The sequence below is a fragment of the Schistocerca nitens genome, chromosome 9, assembly GCF_023898315.1.
Source record: "Schistocerca nitens isolate TAMUIC-IGC-003100 chromosome 9, iqSchNite1.1, whole genome shotgun sequence".
NCBI lineage: Eukaryota > Metazoa > Arthropoda > Insecta > Orthoptera > Acrididae > Schistocerca > Schistocerca nitens.
In genome coordinates this window covers 160463282-160484862 of record NC_064622.1, presented here as the reverse complement: position 1 = coordinate 160484862, position 21581 = coordinate 160463282, and the positions used below count along the sequence as shown (strand labels likewise).

At 41.4% G+C, this 21581-nt stretch overlaps 1 protein-coding gene across 1 annotated transcript in view; it reads left to right on the top strand.

Annotated features, from left to right (window-relative positions):
- Positions 1–5451: 5451 nt before the first annotated feature.
- Positions 5452–21581, top strand: part of LOC126204069 (UDP-glycosyltransferase UGT5-like) — a 251477-nt gene continuing 235347 nt past the window's right edge. The window contains exon 1 of the mRNA XM_049938490.1: positions 5452–5539. The gene's annotated coding sequence lies outside the window, so the exon portion shown is untranslated. The remainder of the gene's footprint in view (positions 5540–21581) is intronic.

Genomic DNA, 21581 nt, shown 5'->3' with positions numbered 1-21581 from the left:
CCGGTATCGAGCTGGAATGGTATCACTTGTCCGGCAAAGTCCAAATCTACAAAAAGTTTATTGTCCTGCTGACGACAAGAGCGACTGTTTTGTGCCACGTGAACAGACACTGGTACAGAATCACGTGCGACGTGATGGGAGTTGCGTCGACGCCGACGCACACTCTTTGTGGGACGAACACAGTCACTGTTAGCGAGAGGAACACTGGGCGGAGTGGCACTAACTACATGAATGTCCATGGGCGAAGGTTCCCGAGCCTGAGTGTCTTTGGTTCGATTCCGGCGCGAAGCAAAGGGCCTGGAATGGTTGTGATTGTCCGATCTGAGCTTTTTCTGGCAAACACTTTGAACATGTCCTTTCTTATTACAGAAAAAGCAAATAGCTTGGCGTGACGGGTAATTCTCACGCGAATGTCTAGTTGCACACCGCGGGCATGATTTCACCGCACTTGCTTGCTTGCGCGGGACACGTGGTTGCGCGGACGTGCGCGCGAGCAGGTTAGCGTTCCGTGCAGCGGGCCCGGCGGGCCGGTTAATGTGACACACGGCTGGCGAAGTTGCAAATGATTCCTGAGCAAAGTCAAGTGTGTCTTGCCTATCCAATATGTCGATCACTTGTTGAAGGGAGGGATTAACTAGTTTCAAAATCTGTTCCCGTATGCGAACATCAGAAACGTTCTGTGCTATTGCATCACGCACCATAGTATCTGAATAAGGGAGTCCACAGTCACATTCAAATGCACAGTCCCTAGTAAGTCCTTGCAAAGTTGCAACCCACTCCCTATGAGTCTGACCGGCCGTACGTTTTGTACGAAAGAACGCATACCTTTTTGCAACGACATTTACTGTTTCCTTGAAATAGGCATCTAAAGCAGACAAAATTTCTTTGTATGACAGAGTTGCTATGTCGCGTCGGGGAAACAATTTCACTATCACACGGTAGGTGGACACACCTACACACGAAAGCAAAAACGGCTGCCGCTCATTACCTGGAATTCTGTAGGCGGCGAGATGAAATCCAAATTGTCGGGACCATTCCGGCCATGTCTCGTTGGCCGCCTCGTAGGGCCTAAATTGAGGTGCAACAGCATGGTGTGGCTGCGGTAGCGATGAAGCGGCGGCAGCCGCATCGTTTTGCAGCGCACGTTGACCCTGGACGAGCTGTCCAAGGGCATCCAATAACGCCTGCGTCTGCTGATTCCGCAAGCGATAAAATTCGGAAAGAACATCTGGAGAATGTGGCGAAGCCATGACACAAGCAAATTAGTACAATACGAACGCTAAAGTCCCTTTTGAGACTCGTCGCCAATGTAGTGGACTGTTAAGGCAGCCAGTCCACAGTGAAGTAGCCGAAAGGGCACGCGTCAACTCACGCCGTCTGGCGTTAAGTCTGGAACAGGATTCGTAATGAATGTGATAAAGAAAAGAACGTAGCTACTAGAACACTTAACTTTTATATCGTCCTTTGGTATACAGCATTCTTGATGATACAAGTGAGACTATCTTGAGATACATGCAATGGTACAAATGGCGCCTTGCTAGGTCGTAGCCATTAACTTAGCTGAAGGCTATTCTAACTGTCTCTCGGCAAATGAGAGAAAGGCTTCGTCAGTGTAGTCGCTAGCAACGTCGTCGTACAACTGGGGCGAGTGCTAGTACGTCTCTCGAGACCTCCCGTGTGGTGGCGCTCGGTCTGCGATCCTGACAGTGGCGACACGCGGGTCCGACATGTACTAATGGACCGCGGCCGATTTAAGCTACCACCTAGCAAGTGTGGTGTCTGGCGGTGACACCACAGGAATAGTACTACATTTGAAAGGATCAGGTAGATAGTCTTTCGCGGAGAATTTAACAAATTAATTGAAATTCCGACACTCATACTAACGATACACATCCGATACATTTTACGGAAACGGAAGAATACCAATCACTTGAACAAATCAAAGAAGAACAGATGGCTATAAATGATAAGCAAAAATGTGGAGTTAACGGAATACGTGATCAGCTTGGTGATGTAAATTCTGGGTAATATACATCCTAGAAAACACGTGTCTCTTACTTTCTACTGGGAAAACTCCTTTTTCTAAATCAGGTGCTTTGCACTTGTCCTATGGATGCTGCCTGAATATTCTGGCCGATTGGTATACATCACTATACGCATAAAAACCCTTAACATTGAATCGCATACATCGTGCGTTCGGAATAGGAAAAACATGGAATTCATAAATCGGACATTTCGGAGAAAACCATCAGTAGCTTAATGTAATTGATATGTATGACGTCTCCTGCGAGCTGAGTCTGCAGGGTTCGCAGGAGAGCTCCTGTAAAGTTTACGAGGTAGGAGACGAGGTACTGGCAGAAGGCTGTGAGGACGGGGCGTGAGTCGTGCTTGGGTAGCTCAGTTGGTAGAACACTTGCCAGCGAAAGGCAAAGGTCCCGAGTTGGAGTCTCGGTCCGGCACACAGTTTTAATCTGCCAGGAAATTTCAAAATATTTTATGTTGCCGAGAATGCTAGATGGCGACTGTAACTAAAAGCAGTAATATTATAATCCAGTTTTTAGTTTAAAACTGAAATGGTGTCTTATCGTGAAATAGAACTGTGATAATCATGGATTCTTGTTAACATTGTGGGCTGATATTTATATTTTGGCCTCAATCTATGTGGTATCGATAGCTACTATGCCACAACGTAGGTGCGCTCTGCTAGGGTGCCACCACGACACCGACACCGACGACAGCGCCCTGTAGCACTGTGCAGCTCTACGATCTCCGCTCTACATTCAGCTCATTTGATTCCGAGTAGAAGGCCTAGAAGCATTGTTTCTATTTCCTAGTGTGCGAGCCACTACAGATTTTGCCTGTGTTACACCTGTGAGCTTGAGACATCCGACTTCGCCCCTACGTGCTCCTCAGTGCAAAGTTATGTATTCATCTTCTTGCTAAAGTAAAGGTGATTTAAATGAACACTACAGTAGCGACTGTTCTACCTCACCTGCTTCTACTCACTTCCTACATTCGGCCTACCCTTCAGTTTTCAGGAGCAGACCCTCGCGCCGTCTTCCAGGCAGGATCCAAAAATCTAATATTTTTAATAAAAGTAAAAGAGAACGTTGTATTACGGTACTGCAGTTGCGAGTCAGTATATGGTAACATATTAAAGTAAACAATTTTACTTTCCCCTCTTTAATCAGATTTAATCAAAAATAAAGGAAAATAGGTAAAAGAAAACATGCTAATTTGTGTCTTCATATTCTACAAGGCTTATTAGTGAAAAAAGATGTTGAAATGTGTGTGAGTTCCTAAGGGACCAAACTGCTGAGTTCATCGGTCCCTAGCCCTACACACTACTTAAACTAACTTATGCTAAGAACAACACACACACCCATGCCCGAGGGAGGACTCGAACCTCTGGCGGGAAGGGCCGCGCAATCCGTGACATAGCGCCTCTGACCGAGGGGCCACTCTGCGCGGCTGCTTATTACTGAAATGATAATTAGCAGTGAAACATCCCCTTGGAAAAATTAATGAATTACTGTGCTGATAAACCTCTACGTTATTTGATTTTCAAACGGCTGAGCAGAACTGAACGTACTCAGACGTTTCGATCTTTACTTATCCTGATCAACACTAAACTGACACACAGTATTTTTAGCGCAACGCAATCTGACTTTCAATAATCCCCACAAAAGAATGGCCCTGATTAACAATAACCTATACCTTTCACGAATCACTTACCTCACAAAAATCTTCGTTACTCGAATACTGCAATACAGCGAGCGCCAATACTGCCAGATAAATAAAAGATTCTAACTACTGAAGTCACTAACTACTGATAGGCATAGTTAGCAAATGAAAGATTTTGATAGAGAAGAAACAATGTGTTTACCTTAACAGCGTTCAAAAGTCATCATATATATTAATTCATGACATCCATCTTTACAAATTTCCTTTTTCTGGCAGACACACGTCGAGATCGTCCACTTATAGTAACTTCTCAAAACTCTGGCATCTCTCTCTCCACATCCACCACTGGTGGCGGCTCACCTCCAACTGCCCAACGTTACGCGTTGTTCACATCCAACTGCCCAACACTACACAAGCGAATATTCCAACAATGAGTCCAACCAGCCATAGACTGCACACAGCGCAGTCAGCGATTATCATACAGAGCGCTACGTGGCGTTATCAACATAAAAACCTAAACAGCCGACCTACAGCAATAACTTGAATCTCTTGTGAAGGAGCTTTCGAAAACTGTTTATGTTCTTGTAGCAAAATCAGGTTTACAGAAAGTTTAGTCAGATGCACTTTTTTTCTATTTCTTCAATTTAGTTTTTTTTTTGTTTTATTTGAATTTGGCTACGTACAGAATAGTAAGATCACAGAGAAGCGGTGATGTGGAATTGTAATAAGATGTTATTAAAACCAAACGCACTATTATCGCTAGCACAAGTAATATACGTATACTCACGACATAAACATACACCGACGAGTAAAATTACCCACCAATATTTAGTAAATCGTGACCAGCAATTAACCCTCATGACCTATTTCTGCGACACATACCTCAGATATCACAATCGTAATGATGTCTTGCTATGTCAAGCAGTCACTTCCGACTAAATCCACGAAGCCTAGTCCCCGTGGCGTGTTGGGTTTACGTTGTGCAAAATTAAAATAAAGTGATCAATAGAACACCCAACACCATCTTTCTTTGTTGATAATTAGTCCATCATAATGTTGAGTTCGGAAGCTCGTTCCTTGGTTTATGATGCCTTGTACTTTGGAAGAGTGCAAAAAGATTAGATCTAGAGTGCTGAGGGCTCGACAAACACAAATATGTGTACACTTTCAATACACATTTTCTAGAGAGATACGGAATATGGATCGTCAAATAATTGATCAAAGCTTTGCACCAAATAACTCACTTTTAGCTATTGTTTAATATTTCTGCCTTATTCCATTCTTATGTCACATTTCCTCCTGTTTCAGATGTGTTATTCTCTTACTTTATTTTCTATTACTTGCAGTTCTGGCAACCAGTGCTTCTTCAGTCTTCACATTGTCATTCTTTTTAAGTAAAGGGTCCTTATTCCAGGCATTGCGCTCTAGTTTGTACACTCTTACTTTTCAGGCTGTGTATGTCCATAGCCCACGATGGCTGTTAGCTTTGCGATATGTTGTGTTCATGTGACACAAGGCAGCTGAAAGTCTCGACGTTATTGCGTCAAATATTTGTCACCAACATTGTGTATAAATGGGGTACAGGGGGTGAAGTGCGAGGGCATGACGTGTCACTGGGCCTGTTGGTTCGTCGCCACCAACAATAATGAAGGCATACATATTTCCCCCGGAGGGTACTGTGTGACGTCAGGGTTCTACCGAGTGCGAGCACACAAAGATAAGTGCGCGGCGGGCAGTTGCCGGGGCCGACTGCAGTAAACGCTGAGTTGCTGATATCGTAGCCGTGTACCGCACACCGAGAGTCAAGCCGCGCTTCTGAAAACAGTCAGCTTTACACAGGGACTTCGTGAGACAGGTGAGCCGAGAGATGTGCGTCGTCAAGCAAGGGCCAAACTGCAAAGCAAAACATTTCGTTCACCATGCTTCACGAATGGTAGAGAATTATACTGGAAACTGTTGCCGTCGCGCTATGTAATCTGTCTCGTACTTCACGTTTGTGGTAGTGGATAGTTTTTTCTCCGCGAAACAAACTACCACAGAATTGTCGAGCTTCACTACTCGCAGCTCTGCATGATACTTTATCCTGTGTAAGGCTCTTCACCTTCGAATAGCAGCTGCAAGCTATCTCAAATTGAACGTCTTTACTTTGGTTTTCCTCTAGTTCATCCGCCTCTCCCACCTACACTTCTCTTCATTACGAACCTGACGATCCCTTCATTCCTCAGGAAGTACTCTTCCAAACGATTACTTCTCTTAGTTATGTGACGAAATATATTTCTTTTTCCCCGTTTCACTTCAGTACCTCTGCAATAATTACTCGATCTACCCACCCAATCTTCAGCATTCTGCTGTAGTACCACATCTCAAAAATTGCAAAGGCACATTCTCTGAACTGCTTATCGTTCACGTTTCAGTCACATACAAGATTCCATATGCGACAGATACCTTCACAGAAGACTGCCTAACACTTAAAAATTTATATTAGGTGTTAATAAATTCTTCTCTCTCAGAAATGCTTTGCATGCTACAGCCAGTCCGCACTTTATATCCTCTCCATTCCTGCCGTCATCTCTTATTTTTCTGCCCAAATGGCAAAACTCATCTCCTACTTCTAGTGTCTCATTTGCTAATCTAATTTCTTCTGGAGAATGATTTAGTTCAATCATATTCCGTTAAGTCTGTTTTAATTTTGCTGTCGTTCATCTTACAACTTCTTTTCAAAAGGTTATCCATTCCATTCCATTCTATTTCTCTCTCAGATTGTTTGCTGCCTCTGACAGGAGTACGACGTTATTACTTTAGACGCGAAGACCTTTATCGGATCTGTGACCATATTTGGCACTCATAAACTACTCTTACCTTGTTCACTAATACTGTTTTTAATTTTTTACTGCTTAAGATGTGTTCCGCTCTCAGCATCATAAGCTATGTGATTCTAACTATAACACGAGAAAAGATGGAAACAAATACACACCTTAATAGTTACATAGTATCTAGTCATTTCTATAGGAAGAGGCACATTTTCGTGATGTTCTGTCTAACTGACTAGTTGTATGACTGTTGATTACCATAGTTTCTTCCAGTACGCATATTCTTTACACTGCTTTGTTCGATCTAGTTATGTTAAGACTAGTCTTACGTTACATTTTGTGGACTGCGTGATTGTATAGAAAATTGTTTTCTGCCTTTTCTCATGATATACGTAGTACCACGGGTGTGTGATGCCGAGAGGAAAACCCGTCATAAGGAGTAAAAAATAAAAAGAAATACTGAAGCCAAACCTCAATGTTTTTAATTCTTCTCTCACTCCAGATTTCTCCTTGATACCCATTACTGTTTGCTCAGTGTACAGATTGAATAACATTGGGAATAGACCACAGCCTTATCTCACTCCTTTCTCAATCGCTCCCTCTCTTTCATGTTCTTTGAATCTTAGATCTACTGTCTGGTTTATGTACAAGTTGCAAATAACTTTTAACTCCTGTATTTTATCCCTGCTACCTTCAGAAATTCAAAGAATGTATCCCAGTCAACATTGTCAAAGGCTTTCTCTATGTCTACGAATTTCTTTCTTAAATCTATCTTGTAAGATAAGTCATAGTTCAGTATTGTTTTGCGTGTATCTAGATTTCTCCGGAACTCAAACTGGTCTTTCCTTAAGTCGGTTTCCACCAATTTTTGTATGTGGCAGCTATAATTTATTTTTTATTTGGGTCTACGAAAACAGCCAATTCAAATTCGCAGGACTGTCTTTCCACTGAAGGCATCATTTTCTCTTTCTGCCTAGTTTAAAACACAAATTGTGTTTACATTAATGAAAACACTTAATATTTCAATGGAAGCTTTTCCACCCTGGCTCAATGTTCAGAACTGAGTATCTCAACTCCACTTAATATTTCCGTTCTCACCCCGCACCACGTTATATGTATGGTTTTCAGTATTTCTTCATATTAAGTCCGCGAAACATTCGCCTCTTGATTGCACAGTCCTAAGAACGTTTCTCAATGCTACACACTCTACTTTCTCTCTCAAATGCCTATCAGAAGATAATTCACTTAATAGTGTCGATATGGAACCAAAATTCTCTTAAACTCTATAGTTTTTTGCTGTATGTTAATTACAAAAAATTAAAAATATTTTTAAATCCTTGCAAATCAAGCAGACTTATCATACGTTTTAGTTCTTTTAACCTTTTAAATATCTCGTACACCTACTGCTACGAAGTGTGGATGGATTAATAGCGTTGTGATATGGCGTTCAAAGTGGTCTATGGTGTATTTGTATTGCATACACAAGTTGCTGCACTGACTGCGCCTACGTGCTAGTGGTTGTTCAACGCACAGGACAGCCTCTGCGCTTTCAGCAATGCGGTCGATCGGAAGCCTAGAAGTTCATCATTTACAACAGTTTGCCACGGCGACTTGTGCGTAACGAAGACTGGAATGAGGAATGAGAGAACGTAAAGTCACAGCTATTTAACTGGGGGAAGAAGTCAAATTTACTGTGGATGGAGGTCTGCTGAATGGCAAGCTGCGCATTTTTGCACGTCCTCTGCAGGAAGGAGATGCCCCTCACAGACTCGTGCCACATGCAAACATACGTTTTCAAAATTTTGCTACGGCACTAGCCGTTTTTTATGAAGTCATTTCTTATCCTGAGTTTGTTTTTTGAGGTACGTGTGTAGGAGGATGATAATAATTAGACTGACGACGTGCAAGAACCAGGGAACGGCTGAAATGTCATTGGTACGCAACGAAAAGGGCGGGGGCTTAGACATAAAAAGCTTGCATGGATAGAGCTGAACGAACAAAGTGTCTCTGAAATGGGAATAACAATAACGAAGGGGAGTCATCGGTTTTGAAGGCGAGTTTTCATAAATTCAGCTGAAACAGTAGTGATCATACTGAGTACTGAATAACGTTAAATTGAAGACGATTATTTTCGTGATATAGTCTAGGATCAGTTACGATTAGAAGTAGCATAATATTCTAATGCAGAAACGCAAAAGTAAAAAAATAAATAAATAAATAAATAAAATAAAAAAAAAACTGGAATATCTACTGAAGCAAGCAACAGGGATTACAGCTAACAACACATACGGCAAACACTCTTTAACGTTCTGTGCAGTGATAATGCAGACCAACACAGTGCCATGGTGAGCACGAACCATGTTCCAACATGAATTAACGTTAATACTCGTCTGTGCTACTTCAGTGATTATTACTCAGGTAACAATCCCTGTTTGAGCTAAATAACCTATGAAGTGTCAGCGGTATGTTAAGGAAGGGGGACAGGTTGTTTAATCCTCCTGGCGTTCGATACTCTAATAAATTCATAATGGTACGTGCATTTAACAGAAACGCAACCCATTCAACGCGTCTTTACTAAACACAACGCCTCTCAAATGAACAAATCAGTGTCCCGAAACAGTATACACATATATCATGGTAAAAAATCCTGATCCATTCTGTTCGGGTTTACATATGTAAAAGAGGACACACACACATGAAGAAAAAACAGCATTATAGACAGTAGTGCCACAGACACCTTCTGACGGCACCAACTGGCCATACATGCCCGAGCGCCGTGAATAAGCAAACAAAAAGGAACTGTGGCACCTTAAACAAAATTTATCGGCATAGCCATGCAATTCCATAACATTGAATACAATTGCGTAATACCCGAAAGTACATAAGAAACCTTCCATATACAGTCTTCAAAACAATGTATCAATACATCCATTTATAACATTTAAACAGCTGGGACACCCAGCTTCCCTCAGGGAGATTGTATGAGATTGTATAGTAGTTGAAATAAAAGAATGAACTTTAAAGTACAAAAAAATTACTGAAAACGTATTCTAACTATTCTACTTGTTAAAGTATTCTACTTGTTAAATTATAGTCCGCAGCTCGTGGTCGTGCGGTAGCGTTCTCGCTTCCCGTGCCCGAGTTCCCGGGCTCGATTCCCGGCGGGGTCAGGGATTTTCTCTGCCTCGTGATGACTGGGTGTTGTGTGACGTCCTTAGGTTAGTCAGGTTTAAGTAGTTCTAAGTTCTAGGGGACTGATGACCATAGATGTTAAGTCCCATGGTGCTCAGAGCCATTTTTCTTTTTGTTAAAGTATAAGAGGAAAAAATTTTTAATTGAAAACGTATTTTAACTATTTACAATACTTGTTTATAACAAATATTTTTCATTTTGTTACACGGGAGTATACACGTACAAATTTTTCGAATTTCCTACTCGACAGCAAGCTACGTATAGTTGACCGTGAGAGAAGACGGAATTTTCGAGGCTGATTCTGCAGTATTTTAAAGTTTGTCTTCGCGGTTTGTTAATTGTAAAACTGTAATTTGTTTGAAATTGCACTCTCTTAAATTGGAATGGCAGTTCAGCAGAGATCAGTGCTATTCTGGGGTTAAGTAGTGTGTATTCTTTGTACTTTCCAGTCATAAGTTCGGCTTCGATGATGTTATTCGGTAGCTGTTTGACTATCATCCATGTTCCATTACATGGTTTTGGTGAGTTGAGATTTCTGAATAGTATTATCGGAGACCCAATTTTAAGTTGAAGGCAGTGTACTGGCATCCCTGATATTTGCAAAGAGTTTAGAAATTCTGTAGGGAAGTTCACACTTTCTTTTATCTTTACCATTGTGTCGATAGATTTGTATATTTTCTCTTCAGCAGGAATTTTCATTTGAATATTTAAGTTGATATCGTCGACAATATTATTTTTAGTTGCAAAATTGCCCTTTGAAATAGCCATTCGGGACTGGTATAGTGATAAACGATGTTGGGTGGGATACATTTGGCAGATGGGTTCGTATTGAGCAGTGGCTATGTTGCTGAAATCGCTGTTCAGTTTAACGAGGCCAGTCATCTGGTCAGAAGGATATGTGCCTTCGTCAGTTTGTAAAAGTTGTTGAGCAAAATGTGCTGTTGTTTCGTCTTTCGATACTTAAACTCTCATATTTTTTGTTAGTCGCTGTATTCGTATGTGTGGCCTGGAGTGACTTTTTAAAGCATGCATTGATCTCGCCTCATGGTGTTGAATTGTGGATAACTGGAAGTGTTTGTCGAAAATATCCTGAGAGTATGAGTGGAGCGCCTCCCATGGGTTCATAGTTTCCTCGTAAGTCTTGTAATATTCTGTCCATGGCTTCGAGTCATTTTTGTGCACCATTGTGCATTCGTCCCAGAAGATAATTTTAGCTTGCTTTAGAAGGTCACCCCGTCCAAATGCTCTTGAGATTTTACATACCGGAAATTGTTCTTCGACTGTAGCTGTAGCTGTAGGGCGGAATGGACAGCTCGTCATCCTTCCATAAATGTGGCTGCAATGGTGGATGATACCAGTGCAATGCGATGCGTTCTTTAGCACGGATTCCCGCCATCAAGAGATGTATTAGAAACGTTTCCCCGATGGAGCCTGGTGCGTCCAAGTAAATGATTCCGCCAGTGTTGTTGTCGATGCGGCCCATGATAACGTTGTAAATTTTCTTTTGATAGTCATTTAGGAGTGGTTTGTTGTGAGCAGTGTATTGAAGTAGTTCTTTGATGTTGTAGATTTTTCCTTTTTAATTTCGTATTTCAGCCCACTGATACCATCTCTTCTTGGTGCTAGCATCCCAAGTTGTACGAAGGTCTGGTTGTTTATTGTTAAACATTTATCTTCTAGGCAAACGGGTGTTTCATTGTAAATGTCGTCGTTGAATTCGATGGTCAGTTCAGGATGAGTTGTCGGATTTGGTACAGTATGTCCTCACTCATACTTTCTTTGAAGGAGTCCCATAGATGTTGTTATAATTATGGCGAATAAGTCTCTCGTTTGTTCGTCTGAGGCTGTGAGTGAAGCTTCTTGTAGTGTTAATTCCCCCTGGTTGTCGTTTTTCAGTAGTACCAAGTGTTGGCACGCTTCTCTGTATGTCTAGCGTATGTAACCGTCAACAGTCTTGAAATCTGTGAAACTTGGTCTCCGTATTTCGTGTAGCAACATCCGGAGATAGAGACATTCAACGTTGTGCGGATGTACGTTGTACACTCGGCCTGGCTGACCTTCTGCTGAAATTCTTGTTTTCGTCGCTGAAAAATTTTTCTTGTTGTGTTCCACGTATAATGTGAAGGACTTGAACATATAGTACTCTTTTCGCGAATGGATCCGTTGGGCACAGTAGGTAAGACGCTGCTGCCGTTGTGTTCTGGCGTGGATCGCTTGCAGTTTCTCTGGCGTTGTCTTTTGGGAAGTAAACTCTATGTCCATTCTTCACACGTACTGTTAGATGCTGCACTGTAGGTTCCGTTCGTGTGTGGGAAAAACGAAAATCCGCCACGCTGCTTCGTTACTGTTGATGTATCTTCCCATTTCGTACATGAGGATCTCGTCGTTTCTGTTTTGCTGTCGCTGTCTTTGGGTATTTGAAATACTGCTGTTTCACTGCCCTAGTTATTATACTTACAGACATATTTGATGGATTTCACTTAAGTGTAGTATTCTTCGTTTAAGTGTACTTTCAACATTTTGAAATGTAGTGAGTTATATGGTACTACCCATTGATTATCTATTCCAGTACATTGCGGCCTCGTATTCGTATTGTTGTTGTGAAGTCACAATTTTTGGGTAATCGTCTTCTGTATTTGGAACAGCCATCAAATCCAGCTTTTGTGTCGTCCAAGTATGGTTTTGGGTATTTTTTGTACATTTTCCATCACTTATACATAGCGATTTGGGGTTTACTGGCCAGCATGGTCCGTACTCATTTTTTCCACTACTGTGTCGTACAGTTCGTGATTTTGTTGTGGATTGGGACATTCAGCTTGGATTATTTTGTCGATATCCGTGGGATGAATTCTGTCGTGTAGCCATATGAGATTATGTGAGTGAGGCAATCCCAATTTTTGCCATAAGGCCGTCCGTATTTTGTTACGTAGGTCATGGCATCTTGAGTATATTAATGCATGTGTCTCCGACTTCCTGTGTATGATGAAGGTAAGATTATCATTGTTCCAATGTCATCAGTGTTTCCCTCATTTATGATTGCATCTCGAAGTCGGGTGTATTCTTGCGTGCGTAGTTTGTTCTGATTCAGCCTTATATAAAGCATCCGTTCCGCTTTTGCATACTTATCTACGAGGAATTGTTGGAATGAAGGTGGGTGTTGAGAATGTGATTGTATGTTTCATTGTCTTTGATCATTATGTCGTAAGCATAGAACTCCTTGGAAGAGATTTTTCTGTTTGTCTCTGCGCTTGTCTTTGGTTGGATTTGTTTCACATTAAAATGATATAGCTCCCGTCTGTACGGAAATATGAATGGATATTGGAGGACATCATATGATCGGTGTGTGTCAGCAATGCGTTGTAGCCCATCTCTTCTTCGTTGTACAAATATGTCACAGCTCGTGTTTTCATTGTCCACAATTACGATGGCTACTTCGTCTGTCTGAGCTGCATTAAATCGACGTCCGTGTCTTCCACGTGGCCATTTGACGACTCGAATTATAGCTTTATAGCCATCAGAAATCATTCGGTGTAGTGCTCTTTTCAACATGTGAATCAATTAACAGTACTAGTGTACGATCCTGTTTACATCTCGGACTACTTCTCGTCTGAATTCACTTATATTTGTACATCGTTGATCAATTTCTAATTCTTTGCTTCCGATTAAATATACTTGCAGAACTTTATGGTCTTCGTTGGGTAGTGGTAGTAATCGCCCCATGTTGTGATAGATTTGTCCTTGGATGGAAGAAACATAATCGATTTCATCTCTGCTAGAGTTGATCGCTGTGACACCAAGAGAAGTCATTTCGAAGCAGGTGTTGTACTCTTTTATATTTTGATGAAACTGTTTTGATTCTGGACAGTCCCCGACAGTGTAATGTAAAAATTCCTGCGAGGCGGTTCCAGTGGTGGTAACCGAGTTTTTCTATTCATACAACAGAATCCTGGTGTATCCCTACTGATTGTTTTCGCGTTGCAAAATTGGCAAAAGTTATCCATTTCTCCGATAACGACGTGTTTGTGTTTGTTATATTCTTTCGTCGGGTCGTAGGCGAATGCTTCATATTTGTTAGGCTGTACTGTTTACTTGTCTTCGTCCGCGCTTCTCAAAGTTTGAAATTTTCATGGCTGGCTTGAGTTGGCAGTCTGTTGCTATAATATTGTGTCGCAATTCTTTATTCTTCAATCCGTTCATTTCGATTTCTCTGCTTGTCACGGTGCTCATTGTCGTATGTTCGCGCTCTTCGTCTGCTTCGCTTTTTCGTTGTCCTTTTCGTTTTCGCAGTTTTGCTTCAGAACTGGCAAGAGCTCATAGACTTTTACTTTTGGGCATTGTCTAAAATAGAAATCAAATCAGCTTCATATTAACAAATGCACTAAGTGCAATTTACTCACTTTTCACTCTTCATTTTCGATTTATGTTCAGTCGCTGTATCACTTTGACGTATCACACATCACTGTTTGTTTCTATTCACGGTCGCAGGATCGAATCCTGCCTCGGGCATGGACGTGTGTGATGTCCTTAGGTTAGTTAGGTTTAATTAGTTCTAAGTTCTAGGCGACTGATGACCTCAGAAGTTAAGTCGCATAGTGCTGAGAGCCATTTGAACCATTTCTGTTCACTCAGTGCACACATTTTTCTGTTCCTCCTTTTGTCACTGATAAGAAACTGACGTTCGAACCCACGACGGGTCTTGCTTTACATAGCCGGGTAGGCCCACCAGCACGACGGGTCTTGCTTTACATACCCGGGTAGGCCCACCAGTGGCGAATTCCAGAACATACCAAAAAGTCTTCCAATCGTCACAATGGCTCAAAATATTTCACAACATTGGAGAGAGTTCTGGAATGTCCCCGCTATGATCTGGGATGTTCCGGGATGTTCCATAACATTCTGGAATCTTCACAAACGTTCCAGGCTCTTCCCAAACATTTGGAATGTTCTCGAATCATCCCGAATGTTCTGAAATGTTATATAAATTTCTAGAGAGCTGAACTTCCCTGCCTTTATATCTTCAAAAGCACGCCCTTCAGCTAAAAACGGAAGCTTCTTCAAGGATGGGGGACAGAAGGCTTCCACACCATACAACACCCTTGATAACTCGTTTCTGAGTTTTAGCGGCGCGCACATTGTACTCTTACGTTTATAATATATAGGGATTATTTAAAAGTTATAAGAAGGAGGGATGGGGGGACGGGGGGACGGGCGAGGTTGTATGTTTGTATTTCGAATGTGCCCGCGCGCTGTTGATACATAATAATACGTATTGATAAAAAACTACAGTCTGCTAAAAAGCAATAGCCCCGAATTTCTTATGCGTAATCTCCGAAAGCTTTTTAAATGAAACAAACGTCGCTAACATTGTACATGTTTATTCTTCATGTCTATATTTACAGCCCTCTGCCGTTAGGGGGCTCTGAATTGGAGCGTGTAGAATGGCGGTATGTAACGTAACTACGTGGGTGCGTGAAAAATAGCGTGTTTTAATCGAGTTTCGAATTAGAAGAGTTCGCTCACAAATGGAGCACCCTCTACTGCAGCATGGAAATGTCAGACCACACGCGTGCGCTGCGAAATGTGCAACAATCAAACTCCCATGGTTACCCGGACGAAAGTCTTTGGGTCACTCAAATCGGCATTTTGAACATGCACTGAACAGTAAACTGTTAAACACAAATGTCATAGTCACTCTCAGAGTACCATCCACACGAATCTGGCCGTCCAGAAATGGCCCTACAACTACTATTACCCACGGTTCTGTCCTTTCAGTTCATGGTGTAATTAAAAGTTGTAAGTTCCAACAAACAGCACTTATTCCCGCACCAATTAAAGAAATGTCTCCTACTACAAATGCAAATGTCAATGTCCCACTTTAGTTTCTTGCGTTCATGCAATAATTAGTCACCACCTGCAATTTACAAAGCACACTTAACAAGTCACTGCCAAAAGTTTATGGATCCCACCATTCAGTGGTCAAGACAAAACAAAACAATCGTCCTGTCTGCTAAAGACAAAATCTTTTCCACCACTCACAACGTGGAAACACCAGTCCTTCACTGTCCACCTTATGGAGACATACGAGCAGTCATCTTGTTTCACGGCTCCACAGTCCAGTACTAGTTAATAGTTGCTGGTAAAAAATGCCCGCCGGACCCTGCCGCGCGTCATTCATTCTGCCGTGGCGCTGCCGTGCGAGCCATTGAGCAGAAGAAACTACCCGCTGCTGCCTCCGCGGGATACTTTCCCCAGTCGTAAGGGTGGCGGAACTTATGAATGGCCAGTGGTACGTGCGTGTCGTCCCAGGCCATTAACCTGCTGTAGTGGGCATGTGGAGTGTACCTCGACCGGCAGTGGAGTGGGGAGTGCCGCGGCTCTGTCACCTCTCCCATGGCGACGTCAGCTTGGCCCCACTAGCGGTATGGGCGCGTTCTGCGTAGCACCTCAGCGCTACGGCACCCAACAGTCAGACCCTTCCGTGCATCTTGCAACATTACAGACAAAAGGATATTCTTACATTATTTAAATACTCATTGATTACATGTATGATCTATTAGATACATTGGTGATAAAAGAATCTTTGTTCTAAAAAACATAAAATTATACACCCTAGTTTTCTACACATACAACATCAACATTTATCCCTTTTCTATATACAGCCCACACTTGTGCTATTGATTGTACCTGTCGTCCCTCATACAAAAAATGAAAGTGTAAAAAAAAAAAAAAAACAAATGGAATAAGAAACCATCTATACAGCTCATAATTACAATATCAAATAGTAGACTACTCTAACATCCTATCACAGTGAAAATATTAGAAGCTGTTGATTCTAAAACTACATTATACAGTGAACCTTTGTGCTTGTGACAGACTGAAATTAATACCCCTTGATAGTGTTCTAACAAAAAAATAAGAAATAATCTACACAATTACCTACCACATGTTAATAAATAGTAAACTACTTTAACATCCTAACACAATAAACATTTTAGAAATGGATGACTCTAAATCTACAACATACAATGCACCTTTGTGCATGTGACAGACTGAAATTAGCATCTCTTTATATATTTTACCTTTTTATTATATATAACAACATTTCTAGGACATGTATGAACCATCCACATGATGTCAGATCCTCACCTGCCATCGAGGTTCATCCAAATCAAACAATAAAGCACAATAATGTTTTAGTTATGGATCGATAGCATCCCCTTTACAGGAGTGTGCGCATTGATCACACTACTCTATGACTCTCACTCACCAGACATCACATTTTCCTTCTCATTCAATCCATTAATACACTAACAGAATAGGTCTAGAAGTCAGCTAACCATAACACCACAACACTCACGACAACATACCATACCTTTGCTCCCTTATACTCAACCACATAACACATGAAGCTGTTTCGGAGATAGCATTCCAGTTTCCGAATTCGTCCTTTCACTCTGGCACCTCTCTCCATCGGCTTACCTCTACATTCACTTTACCGATTATTCATCCTGCTAAATATCAACTTAGAATTGCGACATTTTATCTAAGAACAAAAAATACACAAATTATTCATCCTGCAAAATAAGTGTACACATTCTTGGTACCGTTTTGATTAGTTATACTAGTACCAGGCTTCAACAACAACAAAAAATATTTTTTTTTCATGTTGCAAATATTATGGTAAGAATTAGATTTACACTTATATTACATCTTATGTCAGTATTTCACAACGTTCACCACCTGACTCTCATACTCCCTTTATGTCCCTTCACGTTGTGCAGTTGTCCTCATCTCGTCATTCGTATTTCGGCTCTCCGTCCATCCATTACTCCATCATTTCCTGGTCTTCCTTCGCCATTCGCATCAATCTCGATTGCAGCATACCCAGGCCTCTCTGTAACATACATCTAAGACATCTCCACATTATTAATTCCACTCACCTTTATTTACTACTGTTTCATCACGTCGAATCTCTCTTTATTAATCACACTGCTTCACGTCGCTTCTCTCCTTAAATATCACCTTTATCCACTACTATTTATCACGTCGCTTCTCTATCTACCATCTTTATCCACTCATTAATCATCACGTCGTTTCTGCTTGATCCTTATTCATATGACAAAAAATACGTACATAGACCACTCTGACGACTCCTGTTCATGACTCATTCGACCAGTCTATTCCGTCATACTTCCTGACATCCCGCCTGAAAATTCTTATGTTCGATTTGACCATGCACAACGTTACACACCACAAATAAATACACTGACTATCTACCATAACTTGCCTACTTTCGATCTACCCTTACCTTTTCCATAATTTGATGTTAGAAATGTGATGAAGCCCACACGATTGTTTTCCCTTGATCGTCTCAATCAGTACGCATTTTCATGGACAATCCGCCTCACTCTGAATGGTCCACTATACACAGCAAAGAATTTGCTAGTTAGGAATCTGTGCTTACATGAAAATTAAATGTGTGCTGAGAATATACAAGCTGGGAGAAATGGGCAGCCCAAGTGTTAGAAACTTAGATGCTAGTGGCCTCTTTCCCTAACACCAGATTCCGAACAACCATACCCAGCACTTCATTATAACTGGCACCACGACAATGACATACTATAGATCAGATGGCATCTAATTTAAAAACTTCGATCACATTGCTGGTGTTACCTGTAACAGCAGTATAAACGTACTCTATTCCATACTGATCACAATGTTGACTTTTTACATTACGTGTTAAGTACCTGCAATAGTCAAATCGTACCAATTAAACTGGACTCATTGGCATTATTACATAACATTTTAGCAACTGGTTTCTTTCAGGAAAAAGTCCTTTTACTTTACTGTTCGAAATAAAAATTTGCAAATTTTGCTCTGAGAGACCAGCCTAACAGATGCCATTACTGGTGTTTTATTCTCTGATCAGAAGTAAGGTATTTGCATTCCTACATATCAGTAGAGTATGTCTCCTACCTAGACAATTCTCAGTGCTAGCGGCATGTGTTTTAAGCCAAGATGCTAAGGCCTGATATGTTGGATTAGTTTCTCCTATCCATCAATCCATTATGACAAGAATGAAATGCCAGGATTCCATGCTCTCCTGTCATTCTGATAGTTTCTGCCGTTCCTATCCCCGACACTGTCTGACCTATGAGTCGTGTCTCCGTTCACGATGTTGCTCTCATTACCCAATTCTTGTAACAAGTGCTGAAATGACGCAGAATCGTCTAAGCCTCTGTCTGCTATCGCTATTTCTCTGTGCAATTTCACTGGCAACTTCGTTATACAGATCCTAATGAACTCCCCAGGTTCGTATGGCACATCCAAATACCTATTTCGTCTCAGCATTTCCTGATAGCACGACACTGGATCTCTTATACTACCTTTGTTACAAGTTGGCATCATCAATATGCTTTGCTTAACCTGGTCCTGCTTACTTTTCGACCAGAATTCATTTAAAAACTTGTCACAAAATATCTTGTAGCTACTACAGTCTTTAATAACTTCCTGCATTTTCGCTCTAGCCTCGTCCCTCAAATGATTACACACAAACTTCATTTTGAGGAGCGGTCCCCACGATGAAGGTAATGAATCTTGAAATTGAGACAGCCACAGGCATGGATGTTGGTAATTATCAGGATCCGGAAAACAAGTGTATGTTTGTACCGACATGAAGTGCCTCCTACATTCTTCTTCCGCATTTATGTTTTCCGACCTTGGACTATACCCAGTTGGGTTTGCCACCTGTTTTATCCGACACAACCGTTCTTCTAACTCTCTGAGTTCGTCTTCCTCTTTCTGCCTATTTTCGTTTTTTGAATTTATCTCACTCTCCCTCTGCAGTCTACCTGGTGGTGTTTCACCTTCGCTTCTGCACGCTAATTGCAACTGTGCTAGTACTTCCCTATGTTTCCTATTTGTTTCTAATTGTGCCTCTTTAAACTGTAATAGTGATTGTATCTCCTCCTGGTTGGCATAAACCTCTCGCTGCGTACTATCAGAGCCTGTTTCGCCTCTTATACTGATCTTTTCTACATGTGCGCTAATCGTATTCATTCTGACCACTACCTCCGCAACTTCATCCCTGTGTTTAGTTAGCGCCACTTCCTGCCAGGTGACTTGAGCTTCCATGCTGTCTAATGCCCCTTGTTTATCTGCAAATAAGTCCTCCACTATCTCTTTGATTCGCTCATCCGGCAACACGTCTCTACGTTCTGTAATATCGCTCTCTATTGTACATATTCATACCTCCAAATTATTGGCTTTTTCTTTCACGGCATCACATAATTGCTGCAACGCATCCAGATTTTTTTCTCCCTCATCCAACCGATTATTAACTGTGGACAGACGCTCATCGATAACTGTGTGCAGCTTCCTCATTGCCTCTTTATTTCCCTTATCCATTGCCTCCAATCTTTCCTTACTATCTTTATCCATCGCTTCCAATCTTTCCTTAGTCTCCCTATCTCTTTCCTTATTATCTTTATCCATCGCTTCCAATCTTTCCTTACTATCTTTATCCATCGCTTCCATTCTTTCCTTATTATCTCTATCCATCGCTTCCAATCTTTCCTTATTATCTCTATCCATCCTCTGTAAAAACTGCAGTAGCACATTGTCATTTGCTACTTTCGACGCGCTCACCTAGTTCGCCTGAGAAACTGTAGCTTCGCTAAGGGTAGCTGCACTTTCACTGCATATCTGACCTAGCCCCGGCTCGCCCGCGTCGTCGGGAAAAGCCCCCGATTGTGGACAAAGCCCGCCGCTTAAAGGATCACCTAGCTGCGATCCGCTGAACAATTCAGACCCTTCCAAGTGTTTTCCATTCTCACTCATTAACGCAAGGTCGACACCTACTTCCTGCTGCACTGCTACATTCACCCCAGAATCACTATTCTCCATGGTGACTACACTTTTCGACTGCGACCTAGTTACTACGGACATTACGCAAAAAAAATTATACAACGATCTTCCAGCCTTGAACTACGTAGCAACCAATTACATAAAAAAATTAAAGATCCTCACCAATCCAGAAAGAAACTGCAAACAAAAAAAATTTTACACCTTAGCGCTATCACAATATATTCCATCAAAAAAAATCTTAACAGCAAATCCTAACAGCAAAATATCCTGGCAGGGTCGAAATTATGAGAGGCACCCACATGCCTTGCTCATACTGTGGCATCAAGCAGTCAGGCCAGCAAGATGAGTGGTCTGCCAAGCGAGTGGATTCATTCTTATTTATCGAGTAACATGAACTCTCGTACTCACAATTAAGTTACAAATTGTCCTCCTGTATGAATAATACGCAACGGAAACGCACATCTGACTATCAGTAATTTACAGAACTCTGACTGTTCACTACGCACTAGCAATACCACATTTTCCTTCTCTTTTTTTATTTAACAGCTTTTATCAACACGTGGCCATCGCACTGACTATGAGTGGCGCACGCATTATAAATTCTGGATATCATGACAACATACAATTCGAAGGAAAAGGCCACCAATCTTTCTCTTTTCACTGTCTTATTTATTCTAATAAATTCTATAAGCTAAACACACAAATTTTGTAACCTACAACAATAACACATGAGAAATTCCGCCCAGTGGGCATGGCTTTACATTGGTGAATCTCTATCTTATGGTCTCGTAATTATTTAACGCTACAGTGCACTTTCAGGATAGGATGGTGGATCTTTTATTATTTCTCACACTTCGACTCTCACATCATCATCACGAAACTTTCCTCCAGACCGAGCAGTACAAAAGGAACACACATAACCCACTACCTCTGAAACTACCTTGCTACTCTCTCATGCAAACCACACATACTTAAATTACATGACATACACCACACTACAACATGAAATGCAACACAGGGAATAGTCAC